The sequence below is a fragment of the Oryzias latipes genome, chromosome 10 (genome assembly GCF_053564925.1).
Source record: "Oryzias latipes strain Hd-rR chromosome 10, Olatipes_Hd-rR_3.1".
Lineage (NCBI taxonomy): Eukaryota > Metazoa > Chordata > Actinopteri > Beloniformes > Adrianichthyidae > Oryzias > Oryzias latipes.
This window is the reverse complement of record NC_136246.1, coordinates 27,876,343-27,889,475: the sequence shown is the minus strand read 5'-3', so window position 1 is coordinate 27,889,475 and position 13,133 is coordinate 27,876,343. Positions and strand designations below refer to the sequence as shown.

General features: G+C 42.0%; 1 long non-coding RNA gene across 1 annotated transcript; it reads left to right on the top strand.

Moving 5' to 3' along the window:
• Positions 1-9,491: 9,491 nt before the first annotated feature.
• On the top strand, positions 9,492-10,647 carry LOC105353692 (uncharacterized). Its single transcript, XR_013658409.1, has 3 exons — positions 9,492-9,698; positions 10,247-10,327; positions 10,433-10,647. It is a non-coding gene; the product is annotated as an uncharacterized LOC105353692 (long non-coding RNA).
• The last annotated feature ends 2,486 nt before the right edge of the window (positions 10,648-13,133 follow it).

The window sequence follows — 13,133 nt, the reverse complement described above, 5'->3', positions numbered from 1 at the left end:
GGCATGTGTCTGCTTACCTTTTCAGTTTTACTTCCTGGGTCAAAGGACCCAAACTCTGGTTTTGGTAGGCTTTTGTAATGCCTGACCAAAGTTAACTCATTAAGTCAAAGTAGAACAGCCTTGCCCGGGGAGGGGCCTGTGTTTTAGAGCTGGTTTTGAAGTCTCTGCTGGTTACCTGCTGTAGAATAAAATCACAAGAATTCCACACAAACCTTCGGGGTGTTTATTTATTTTGTTTGTTTTTTTGCCCAGGACATCATTGAACCGGAGGATGACACAGCCCATTGTTGCCTAATATGCAGTATTTAAAATCACTTTGGCAAAAAAGCAACATCCCTAATAAACCTAAGGTAGTTTATTTCCTCTTTTTTTGCCATTCTTAAAACACAAGGCAATAAATGCAACCCAAATCCACTGGCTTTATAAACATGAAACCACTCCATTAGATTGCTTTGTGCTGAAGAGGCTATAGTTTCAAGCATATACATCCCTAATGTGATCAAACAGTTTGGAGAGTCTGTGGAGAGGCTGTGTGATATATCAACAACGGATGTATCAAACCTGCTGAGAGAGATGAATGCTGGCAAAAGCTGATACAAACACCAAAGTCACAGAGTGTGAATGTAGGTGACTGAAGGTGAACATCAAGGGTCAACAGTTCTTTAGCTTGTAAAAATGCACTCAATGAAATGATTACTTTCAATTACTTCATTTCATTTCATTTCATTTCAGGGTCCAACCTTATCGACGAAGAACTGTTTTTCTGTCTTTTAAATAAAATCTCCCTAATTTTAGAACAAAACAAAGTTGAACACAGAGCTAAAAGGATTATTGATTAATATGAAACTGTTGGTCACTGGGTTCCCCCAAACTCTGTGGTTGATCTGCAGGCTAAGAACCATGCCCGCATTTCTGTGAGTTTATACACTTTTAGTCATTGCTGGGCATGATAGTTTATGATTTTCCATGAAATGATACACATTAACATTTAAAGGGAAAAAATTAGAATAATCAATTAACTTAACTTGTGAAGCATGTTTTGGACTGGTGTTCCTGGATTAAATCAAGTATGAACAACAAGAACATGCATGGGAAGAACATGCAAACTCCCCACAGAAAGGACCCAACAGAGATTTGAATCTTCTCAGTGTGAGATAAGAATGCTAAACACTTCACCACTGTGCAGCCCATTTCCTGACTGACATTGATCACCGATCTTGCAACACCGTTGAGAAGTGGTTTATCCAATATGAAGTTGTTGAACATGTACAGGATCTGAATTTTGCATTAAAAAACAAACTTTCATGGAAAAACTCAACACTTAAACATAAATCTGAATATTTAAATTGCTTTGTTTAACCTAAAGGTCATTTTAATTTGAAATGGGATGATTCTGGATTTGAGATCGACAGACAAAAGGACAAAACTAAAACGTTTTGTCAAAATAAAACAAAGAAAATAAATGTAAAATGCAAATGGCTGGAGTTATGCTAAACCAAGCCGCTGCTTTCTGGTCCTTTATGTTGATGTAAAATTGTTATCGTCTGATCATAAAAAGCCAAACAAATATAAACCACTTGCATTAAGAATCGGTAACCTGCTTGAAATTTTACAGTTTTTATTTTTAATTTATGTATTTATCATGTAGTCAAATTAGTTTGATTATTATCTTAGATTTTAAATATCTATGCATTTGTATGTCTTCTTTTGATTTTAATTGCTTGAAATAAACCAATAAACAAAAATAATTTTAAAAGAAAGTTGAGAATAAAATATGCTCAATATTGGACACTAGCTTGAATCCAGGCAATACAAAAATTATTATTTTTCAATTCAAATGAATTTTATTTGTAGAGCCCAAATTTACAACAACATTCGTCTCGATGGGCTTCGTATCGGTAACTGAAAAAGTAAAATATAAAATCGAAAGGATCATGAATACATAGAATTCAATAGGATAACACTAAATTTTAATTAAACAGACTAAACTAAACTGGACATCCCTGCCCTTTGACCCCCCTTCGCGGTAAGGAAAAACTCCTAAAAAAAACGGATTCCGGAAAAAACAAAGAAACTTCAGGGTGCCCACATGAAGGAGGGATCCTCCCCCAGGACGGACAGATAATTTACCAAAACTCATAGAGAAGAATTAACTTATCTAACGCTACAACTACACATTTAAAGTCCAGCAGACGAGCTTCATCCAGATGGAGTTGGGGGGACGGCTGGAGGCGCGAGTGTACCAGAGACTAGGTACACGGCCAGGTACAGGAGCACGGATGAGCCAACTGGAATTTGTAATATTTATGTGTTTTAATGCATCAGTTACACACATACACACCAGGCATTTAATACGTATTCTGCAGGTTTTAGAACGCGCTTTTAGCAAACTTTGTTCAAATCGGACTGTTGCTACTAGCGCCTGTACTCACAAATCTTGCTTCAGGTTTTTAGTTTCACAGCTCCTTTCTGACATATCAAAGACTTGCGTCTTTCAACATGTGTTCAATGGCTGTGCTTTTTCTATGTAGAGAGCCCAAAAACGGACTTAAACACTTGTTCATCAATGCACAACCGTGAGAATCTTGAACGCAGGAGCCCAAACCATGGATATACGCATTGACATAGACTTTTCATTGGAAGTCCTGCCTTAGCGTAGCATAACATAACAATGGAATTATATTGATAACAGAACCATTTTTTTATGTTCAAATCTCTTCAGTGTCATCAGAAACCAGTCATGGCTTTCTATGATCAGTAATAATAACAAAAAATCCTAGAAATAAGTGTGACAGCATTTATTAGTGGACAACCCAGCATCTTTGTGACACACTATGTCTGAACAAAATGTGTTGACTGCATAATAATGCCTCAAGGGTGGCAAATGACTTCTTTCATTTATCCTACTCTTTTCTTCAAACAAGAGGTCAATATATTTTTCCACACAGAAACAAGTGAGTGTTGAGGGCCTGAAAGGCATTTTGTTGCGTGGAGACAACAGCTCATCATGGCAGATTAAATCATTTTGGTTCCCATAGCTGTAATTTCAATGACTGAATGAGTTGACCATAATCCATGACCCATTTTTCTCTTGAATTCAGACAAGCTGATAGCCTGAAATTTGATCCAATTAACTTTGTTAATAATTCTATCTTATAAAACAACAGCACGTATCAAAAGAAATGTGAGTTTTAAAGTGACCCCTTCATATTTACCCTGGTGCTGTCCTAGGCACTTTTTTTTTTTTTCTTTTTAACTTGTCCTGTCCAACAGCTGGGCAGACATATGAGAGCTGAGGGCCTCTTGTGTTGGACATATTTTACTTTAACAAGAGGGGTTATTAATCTTCAGACAAACCAAAGGTATGTCTGAATAAACCCCTTTTGTAATTGAGGCCAAACTTTATTAATTTCAATCATGTCTGAAAATCTTTGGTGTTGGACCGGACGGAAAAGGAAAGAGGGGAAGAAGAGAGAGGGACGTTAAAGAGAGGGGGGGTAGGGGGTGATAATAGGAGGGGAAGGGGGATAAGACCATGAAGCAGCATAAAGCAACAAGTTTACTGGTTGTTAATCATTATGGTAAGGTTCAAATGTAGAAAAAAAAAGAAAAAGGGGCGGAGCCTGTCCACACACACACTCAAATGTTATAAACACACCTGCTAGCTGCAAAAATGTCCACCTGTCGACATGTACACAAAACAGATAGTGTTCACACGCATACTTATGCCTTAAAACCAACTAGTGTGAAATATTTCAGTCATTCAGTCATGCAAACTGTTAGTGCAAAGGTGAGCTAACACCAGTGCTCAGGTGAGTGTTTATGTTCTTCTAAAATGGATGGTGGAACGTGAAAAGAAGGAGGGAGAGTGCCCAGCCATCCCCACCCCAAGACCCCCACCGCAGCAGCAGCGGCAGCCGGAATCCCCCCAACGCCACACGGGAACCGGCAGGGAACAACCGCCGCCCGGGCGACCAAGCCCGCCACCCAGGCCAGGGCCAGCAGGGCCGCCGCAAGGCCCCCAGGGCCAGAGGCCAGGGACGCACGGAGGGAAAGAGAGCGCCGCCCCAGCCCAACCAGGAGAGCAGCCCCCCCGCCGCGCCGGGAGAACCCAACGCAGGGCCCCACCGGAGAAGGACGCCCACAGCCCCAAACGAGCACCCCACCACCACCCAGGAGTTCCGGGCATCCCCCCGCCCCAACCCCAGGTACGAGCCAGGACCCCCCAAGGGAGACCCGCTCCGCACTCCAGGCAGCCACCCGCCCGGCCCACGGTTGGTCCAGGGAGAAGCGAGGCAGGGGCCCGCCGCCCCCGCCCAGGAGGGGGGAACCCCGAGGAAAAAAGAGGGCCCACAAGGGGTGTTGTAAATATGGCCAGACCAGGCTCGGCCACAGTTGGAAATTTGGCGGGGCCCAGCACTCAGGAGCAAGGACCAGAACCCACCCCCCAGGGACCAGACACCCCCGGCTCAGATGTAATGTTAACCCCCCCACCGCGCGGAGAGAGCACCACCGGGCCCAGGAAGCCGGCACCCCGGGGACACGGCCGCCGCTGCAAAGGGGCCCGTACCCCCCACCAGGGAAGAGGCAGGGGACAGACGGACCCAAGTCCCACCTTCCTTGCAAAATGTGTGTGCGTGTATGTCTGTTTGAAAGGGTGTGTGTGTGCATGTGTGTGTGTTTATGTTGGGATGTATATATTGAGGGGGGAGGCATGTGTGTACTAAGGGGGGTGCTGTTAAAATTGGCGGGTAGGGCACTAAGGGGACATCTCCTGATTACTCACAGTGACGTCCCCTCACCCTCCCCACCAAGGGGCCCTAAATGTCTAAGGTGCGGTTAAAATTGGCGGGTAGGGTGCTAGGAGGACATCCGCTGCTTGCTGGCAGTGATGTCCAAGCACCCCCCCTACCAAGGGCCCTACATGTCTAAGGTGCAAATAAAACCGAAAGAGGGGGGGCCCACTCCATACGGCAACCACAGGAGGGGGGCCACTGCCTAGTAAACCCCCCCCCCCCCCAAGGCTCATCGCAGGCTAAGCCCCCCACCCCCTCACCCTATTATGAGAGGTTATATGAGGAAGGGGGTAAGTTGGGGACAGATGATAGACTGTCCCCCGGTGGTCAAACAGCTGTCCCCCCCCCCCCCCCCAGCAAGGGGGCCAGGCCCACCCAGCCCCGGGGCCCCACTCCCTGAGGCGCAGACACCCGAGGCCCAGCACCACCACCCCCACACAGAGAGAGAGGAGCCAGAAAGCGCCGGCCCCCCCCCGGAGCAAGCACAGGCCCCCACCCCCAAACGCCGGCCCTAGAAGAGCTCTGGTCAGGCCTTGACGGGACCGAGGCAGCCAACCGGCCGGGGAAACGGCACTTTGACATTGGGAGTGGGGTCATCTAGACCCCACAAGACTGAACCTTTTTTCTTCAATGATTTGTGATTTTCACTGGTGTCCATGATTACATAAAATCTTCTTCACCTTTATCCACCTGTGTCATGGTAGGGATAACAGGTAAATGTAAGGATCGGGTCATCTGGACCTCATAGGATAGCACAAGGGTTATGAGCAGCTTGACAGAAAAGGATCACATCCATTTGCAATGATTAGTAAAAATGTGTTTTCTTGGCCCCCAAAGCTCTGTGCTTTTACCCAAAGATCATCCAGTTCTTTAGAATTTATAGTTTTTAGGGTCAAAATTCTTAGAGGGGTGGAAGGGGGTCAGAGGAATCCCTGAGTCTCAATGCCTGAAACACAGTCGCTTAAGCTATGTTCACACTGGCTCCCTCAACAACTTATATTTATTTGGCCAATTTCAATAAAAAGTGTTAGTAAATATGTATAAATGCTCGTTTCAGCCTTCCGTGTTCAAAACTCAAACATTCACGCATTGCTAGACACGTTTTTAAGTTGGTTTTCAGGATCTACATACAAAAAAAAAACAGTAATTAAACACGCTTTGAAAGTTAAACCAGTTGACAATCAGGGACTCAGACTTGGTAGTGAGGTATGGGGCAAGTCGCGGAATTCATGAAAGTTCCAACCTTTTGTAAATGATCTAATCATGAGCTGCATTTCCATTATGCATATGCTCAAAACACACACAAAAGAAGCAAAATTTTGCAATTACACTGTTTTCATTCAATCCAATTACGTGAATAAACACAAACTAACTCACGCGTTAATTCATTCGAAAACATGCCAACGGATGTGAACAATACTTTGATATACAGCAGATCCATTCAAATTTCTGCCATGGCATTAGCGGTCATCATCATCTATCAAAGAAGACATCAGCGTCTTATTACTAAATATGTTAATTTCGATGCGCTTTAAAAACCACCTCCTCTGAGCGTAAAACATTTTGCGAAATTGCCTTGTTTCCATTAGGCAAATGTATTATTGCATATCCAATCTGCGCAATTTCAGAGTCAATGGAAACGCAGCTAAGGAGAACAAACTAATATTTGTGGTTTCTCTACTGGCCCAAATATGACTCAAATTCTATCATTTATCATAATTGAGCTGTGGGAGAAAGAAACCTGGAGCAAGATTCGTGTGATTTGCACCACTTCAACATTTTGCACCAAACCTCCCCCGACTGTGGGCAGATGGACTTGTGTAGCAACAGTCCAGTGTGAAATACCAGGCTTAAAGCACGTTTAAGAACATTCAGCAACACATACCCGGTAAATGTCGCATCAGACCTGCCTAGAATAGCTTAACAAAATACTTTGTCTGTTACATAACCAAGAGATACTTTCTCATCGATGCGTCTATGAAGAAACAAGGCATACATTCCACACCAATGGTGGTTTTTCACAGAAAGATGGAGTGAGACTATTTTTTTGTCAGCCTGACTGTCATACGATTATGTTTGATGAATAAACAAACCATAAAGCACGTGTGCTTTGACTTTTCTTTTTCTTTGTAACTGTTATAGTCTTAACCTCCTCAACGTTTTCTCTTTCAGCCCTACCATCACCTTCTTTGCCCGTTTTTTCCTGTCTCCCCGTTTCGTTATCCACCTCCTTCATCTCCTCTCGACTGTCATTCTTTCCTGACTCAACAAGTTTATTGCTCTCCCAACAGACTCACCTCCAACCCACTGATTCCGTCGTCTGAACTCGGAGGCCTCAGAACTTCTGCGTTATGGTTCAATTTGTTCTGACCTGAGTGAGAACCACTGTTATAACATTTTATCAGAGGAAAGGGACGATCACATCGCAGCAGAAATGACAAATCACATCCTGATCATAATCATCCTGATTCCCTTGGAGAGCTTGGAGAAAAAAGCTACTCACCACATCATGGGTAATGGAGTGGAATGCTGATAGAGATTTCTGCAAATTAATTAGACCCCAGGAGAGGGCTGGGTGATAGAGTCGTTTGGAATTTCTGGCTCTGAGAATGAGAGACAGGTTTGGTACAAAGAAGACTGGATTGGTAGAGAAATGAAGAAGAAAGGGACTCAAAGAAAAACTAGACCAGTTGTTTTAAGTGTGGATGAAAGAGAGACTGAGCAGCAAGCCAGAAGGAGAGGTGGATGAAGGCAAAATGTAGACTGAAGGGGAGCACTGATTTGATGGAGGTTGTTGGCATACAACAATGCATGAAAGGAAAGCCAAGAATATTCTTGTTATTTTTATTTTTTTATGATTAAGATAAAGCTAAATAAAAACAATGTAGAAAAGCAATATAAGAATCAATATGCATGAAAAAATACATCTGAAATTATGTTAGCTACTTTAAAAAAGTGCCCCACTGCACTTTCCCTACTCATGTTTTAAAGCAAATTACTCTGAAGACAAAGGGAATAAACGTTCTTCTTATAGATGAAGACAAAAAGAGATGCAGGGAGACAGAACCAGAAGACAAAAGGAGATGGAGGAAATGAGGCATATGTTCAAACCACAGAGTGGCAGAGATGGGGAGAATATTTGGTCAGAGTATGGGTGTATGGCTTGTTGACTCCATTAATCGCAGACCGGTTAGCCTAAGGCACAGGTACAAACTCTTACCAAAAATAGAAAGAAATATCATCATTACTTACGATGATGTTTAGTCAGCCATTTTATTTTGTCAGTGACGAAATATGTTGAATAGCAATCTCGTCAAAGACAGCTGGTAACAGGACATTAAATAATAACTTTTTTTTACCTCAATAAAAAGTATAATAATAGAATTACACAACATTAATACAATCCTGGTAACTTCTTTTGCCGAACTGTATCATGATCAATCAGATCATCATGACCGCTTTCAAGTGGTGGTGGTGTGGACTTCCAACAAGCTCACTCCTGACTGGCGAGAGTGGTTGCTATAGAAACAGACTAACTTGGACCAATCACTGCTTACTGATATCTAGCTCCAACATGGTGGCATTTTTAGCACCAAAAAATGGTGACTGAACCCCTTAGACTAGTTTAAGTTATTTTGCAGCCGTCATGCTGCACATGTCCTCTACCACTCAAACATACCTCTGTGGCTCTACAGACAGTTTTCATTGAAACCTGCAGAGCTCCTCTCTCAGCACTAAGTCATAGACCTTGAATCTACAAAGACACACATCATCTTCTTCTGGTCTTCTCTGTACTTCTTCAGCAGCATTCTCAAATCAAATAGAGCATTTTAGAGACTTTATCTTGGCATGAAACAATACTCTTGCTCGCAAATGCTTACTTCTGACCTCTGCCTACTTTCCACTTCTCTTTGTCATAACTTCATAGAGTGACTCATCAGCTCTATTATTCTGTAGTTTCCACAACTCGGCACGTCTACCTTCTTCTAAGAAGGTAGACTTAGGCATCCTCTCACTCTCCAAGATTGTGCTAAACACAAAAACTACCATCACCTCTTTAAAATTCTTCCATAGCTCCATAACTATGATGTCAGGAGCAACTGCTTTTCCACTTTTTATCTCTTTTTTTACTGTTTTCCTCACTTCATTCTTGCAGAAGTTTGCCATTTTCTGCTCCATAACAGTCTGGGAGCCCAGGAGCTGCATTGTGTGTTTATAGAAAACCTGTGACAGATAGTTTTGTATGAAGGAGTCTGGAGTGGCAAAGAGGTACAACTGAGTTGTGCAGGACATGAATTTGCACTGTAAGACACTGCTGAGGTGTGGTGCAGGTGTGACAGGTGATGTTTAAGAGGGAATGTGATACACCAAAGATCAACTTTGAGCTCCTTCTTTTGGGAGTGTTGAGTATCAATGACAATCAGTGATGGTCATGTCTGCTGCTTGGTAGGGATTCGAAAGAGTCAGCTCTGAAATCATGAGAGCCAATTCTTTATTTATACACAAATTCGGCGAAACCCGGAAGTAAAGTAGCGCCGCCATTACTGCGGTGCTCTGCTGCTAAGGAAGTAGCTTGTTGTTGTTCCCGCATTGGCTGTTGCAGACGTTCGCTGTAAGTTTACAAGCAAGCTTGGATGCGAAAAGTTTGTCCATTTTTTTTTCTTCTCAACGATGCCGGGAAGAACATGTTGTGTTTTCGGCTGCTTTAACAGCAGTGCAAAAATACAGGCCTGGAATAAGACGGTTTGTGAAATTCACAAACCTTTGCTGCACCTAGACTGCCCGTGTTTACGGCCTTATGGATTACACGGATTTCCTGGTCGAGCGGAGGACCAAGATGTGCGTCAAAAGTGGATGAAATACATAAACCGAGATGGCTTCACAGCAAACAAGAATACTGTGGTACGTTTGGCTTTGATTGTTCTATCTGTTAATGCCACATGTTGCACGTAGAGGGTGTAAACATACGACATAACAGCGCTAGCTAAGATGCTAACATTATTAGCCACAGGCGAAAACACAGCTGAAGCTTTCATGTCATAGTGTTTTCAAGTGAAAATATGATTTTACAAGACTGAAGCTCTGTTTTTACTGCTTTGTATGGTCTGTAATTAAGTTACTGTAGTTTATTTCTGTGCATTGGCTTAACTGTTTGTCCTTGTTGCTTTTCTTTTGGTAAAAAAACATCTGCTAGATGATGGGTAAATGTACTCAACCAATTGTTTTTTTGATTATTCTGTGATTGGTGTTATTAAATAATTAAACTAGTATGTTAAATAGACAAATCTTCATTCTTGCAAAAAAACAAAAAATCCACAAAGTTCTTCAATTACAACAGGAGACTAAACTAGGATTAATAAATAGGATGGTAAAATGGAATTGTGCATGTGCAAAGTATTTCAGAAGTATTTACAACAACCAATGTATGTATATTTATGTTTCACTCTAAGGTGTGTGGGATACATTTTCCTGACGGACAACCCACAAGAGAAAATCCATATCCTGTGTTGTTCATGGGCTATGATTGTCGTGTAAGTAGGTCTCTTGGCAGAGCCATGTTATTGCATCACATTGTTAGTTTAAATATGCTTCATTCTCATGTTTTACTAATGCACAGCTCTTTTTTTTTTCTTTAGGTAACTCCAGCTAGACCTCCACCCAAAAAAAGATGTCTTCAGCCACTACACCTGAACTCAGCTATTGAACCAATGGAAACAGATGTGGATGTTGGAAATTTGGAAAATTTGCCTCTGCAAACACGTGATGTTGGAATCCAGTGGCCAGATCACATGGACCACAACTACAGTTTCAGCTGCGGTAACAAGCCGATGAAGGACTGTGGCACTCAGACTGATCCAACGCCATCAGTGTCAGCGAAAAATTTAAATAACAAAGACTTTATATTTTATACAGGTTTATGTGCTGACAGTTTCTGGCTACTTTTGCGAGCCGTTCTGACTTTTTGCTCACAACCACTTAATACCAAATTGGCTGTCCATGAACAATTTTTGCTTGTTTTAATGAGACTCCGTTTGGGTTTATTGTTCACTGACTTGGGTAAACGATTTGGAGTGAGTAGAACCACTGCATCTGAAATATTTACATTTTGGAGACCAATCCTTGCAAGGTTTATGAGGGAAAAGGTGATTGTTTGGTTGCCCAGGGATACGCTGAACAGAATCAGGCCTAAGACATTTAACAAAAATTATCCTAAAGCCACATGCATCATTGACTGCACTGAGGTCTTTGTACAAAGGCCAAAGAACTTAAGAAAAAGATCACAAACTTACAGCAATTACAAACATCATAACACATACAAACTCCTATACTGTATAGCCCCCAATGGATATGTTATGTTTGTATCAAAACTTTTTGGTGGAAGGGCCAGTGATAATTTTATCACAAAGAACAGTGGTTTTGTTCATCACCTGATCCCTGGTGATGAGATCTTGGCAGATCGTGGATTCACCATCAAGGATATTTTGCCTCCAGGTGTAAGTCTAGCTCTTCCTGCATTCACACGTGGACGTAAGGAGTTATCTGAACACGAGGTAACATCCACACGTCGCTTAGCAAATGTCAGAATTCACATTGAGCGAGCAATTCGAAGACTGAAAGGTTTTAAGATTTTATGTCATGTTATCTCTGGTAGGTTGCAAAGTGTTGATGAGATTGTAAGTATTTGTGCAGGGCTATGTAATTTGCAGCCTCTGTTAATCCGTAACAGTACTGAATAAAAAAAGGAAACACCTGAAGTATGAGTGAGTGTGTGTGATGTGGTTATTAATGTTGAGGCGAAGGAAGGTCACAGTATACGAAATATTACTTTTTATTTGAACAAAAAGTTCAACAAAGCAACCAAACCACAATATAGATGGTTGTACATGTTTAAATTGTGAAGAAATGTCAAACTCTTGATGCGTAGTAAGTTACCATAGCAATGCAGTGTGGATAATTAACATGTAATGTTTTAAACAATGAACAAATACTTAACTCTTGATGTGTGTATTACTCCTTTTGTCATATGCTCATTAATCATATTGCTAACTACTTAAGCCCACAAATTTTCATAACCCCATGTTCAATTCTTGTTGCTACTGCTGGCAGCAGATACTGAAAGTACACACTCTTAAGGTGGCAGATTTTGCTCATTGTCCACTCTTTGTTGTAGGGTACATCTAAGATCACATGTTCATTTGGGGCCCACACCATGAACTTACAATTTCTTTTTTTTGCACAGTGCATTGCCACCTGGACCTGATAGTATTATCCTGACCCAGATGTTGTTTCCCTCAGAGTGTACTTGCCATCAACCATTCTAACATCATATTTGTTTGATTCTATCATTTTTAATAGACTGCCACCATGTGCCTCAAGTTTTTTTGATGTGGGACACTTAATCTCAAGAATAGTATCAGTGTCAATTATTCCATCGAGACTGGCACCAAGCCAGTTTTCTTGATCATGCACAAATAGGCCTGTAGTCTCCACTGTAAGCCCTGTTGTCTCCTCAAAACACTGTCTAGCCAAAGGCTCAGCTTGTTGACCGTACCTAGTAACCTCATTTCCAGAAAAGTTTGTGTTAAGCTTTCTTTCTACCCAGTTTGTTGGGTCTACTTTTTTTGGTACCTCAGATGCCTCACTACTGGTTATTCTTATTTTTCTCTGGTCCAACCACAGTTTACTATTCTGCCCCTTGGTTTCAATTAACAATCTGAGTCTCTCCTGTTCCCCACATTTTACATAATTGTGAAATGTTGTGTTGCAAAGTGTACATTTCTGTTCTGCACACAATGTGTGCTCTTTTGGTGGACCAATTTCTGAGTGTACAGTATGTGCTTGAGCAGTCAAAACATGATGCAAAATGGTTCCAGGAACCATAGATAATCCAATCATATCGGGTGCAGAAAAATGTGCAATAACATTGTCATCTGTATCAAATGCAGTAGAAATGACACTCATACACTTTCTAGGACAACTGTGTTGGGTTTGCATATTTTCCACTGTCTCTGGCACTACATTGTCACAAGTAGACCGGTTCCAGGCACATGCTGTGTCTGTGCAGGCCAAGCCTATGAACCCTCTTGCTGAAGCATCTTTAATTTTGTACAGCAGCCCTGCTGTATGACTACAACACTTTCCTCGGCTGGCCATGCAGTCACACGCTACTTCCAGAACTTTGCCATCTTCTCTCTGTATGGTTACTGACACATTATGGCACAAGTTCACTGCCTGTGAAAACCTCACAACGCCTTTTAATGTGATGGTGTCATCTGCAATGGAGTGTAGTATTTGGCCAATCCACCCGGAGCTCATGTAATTCTGCCCTTCAATCAG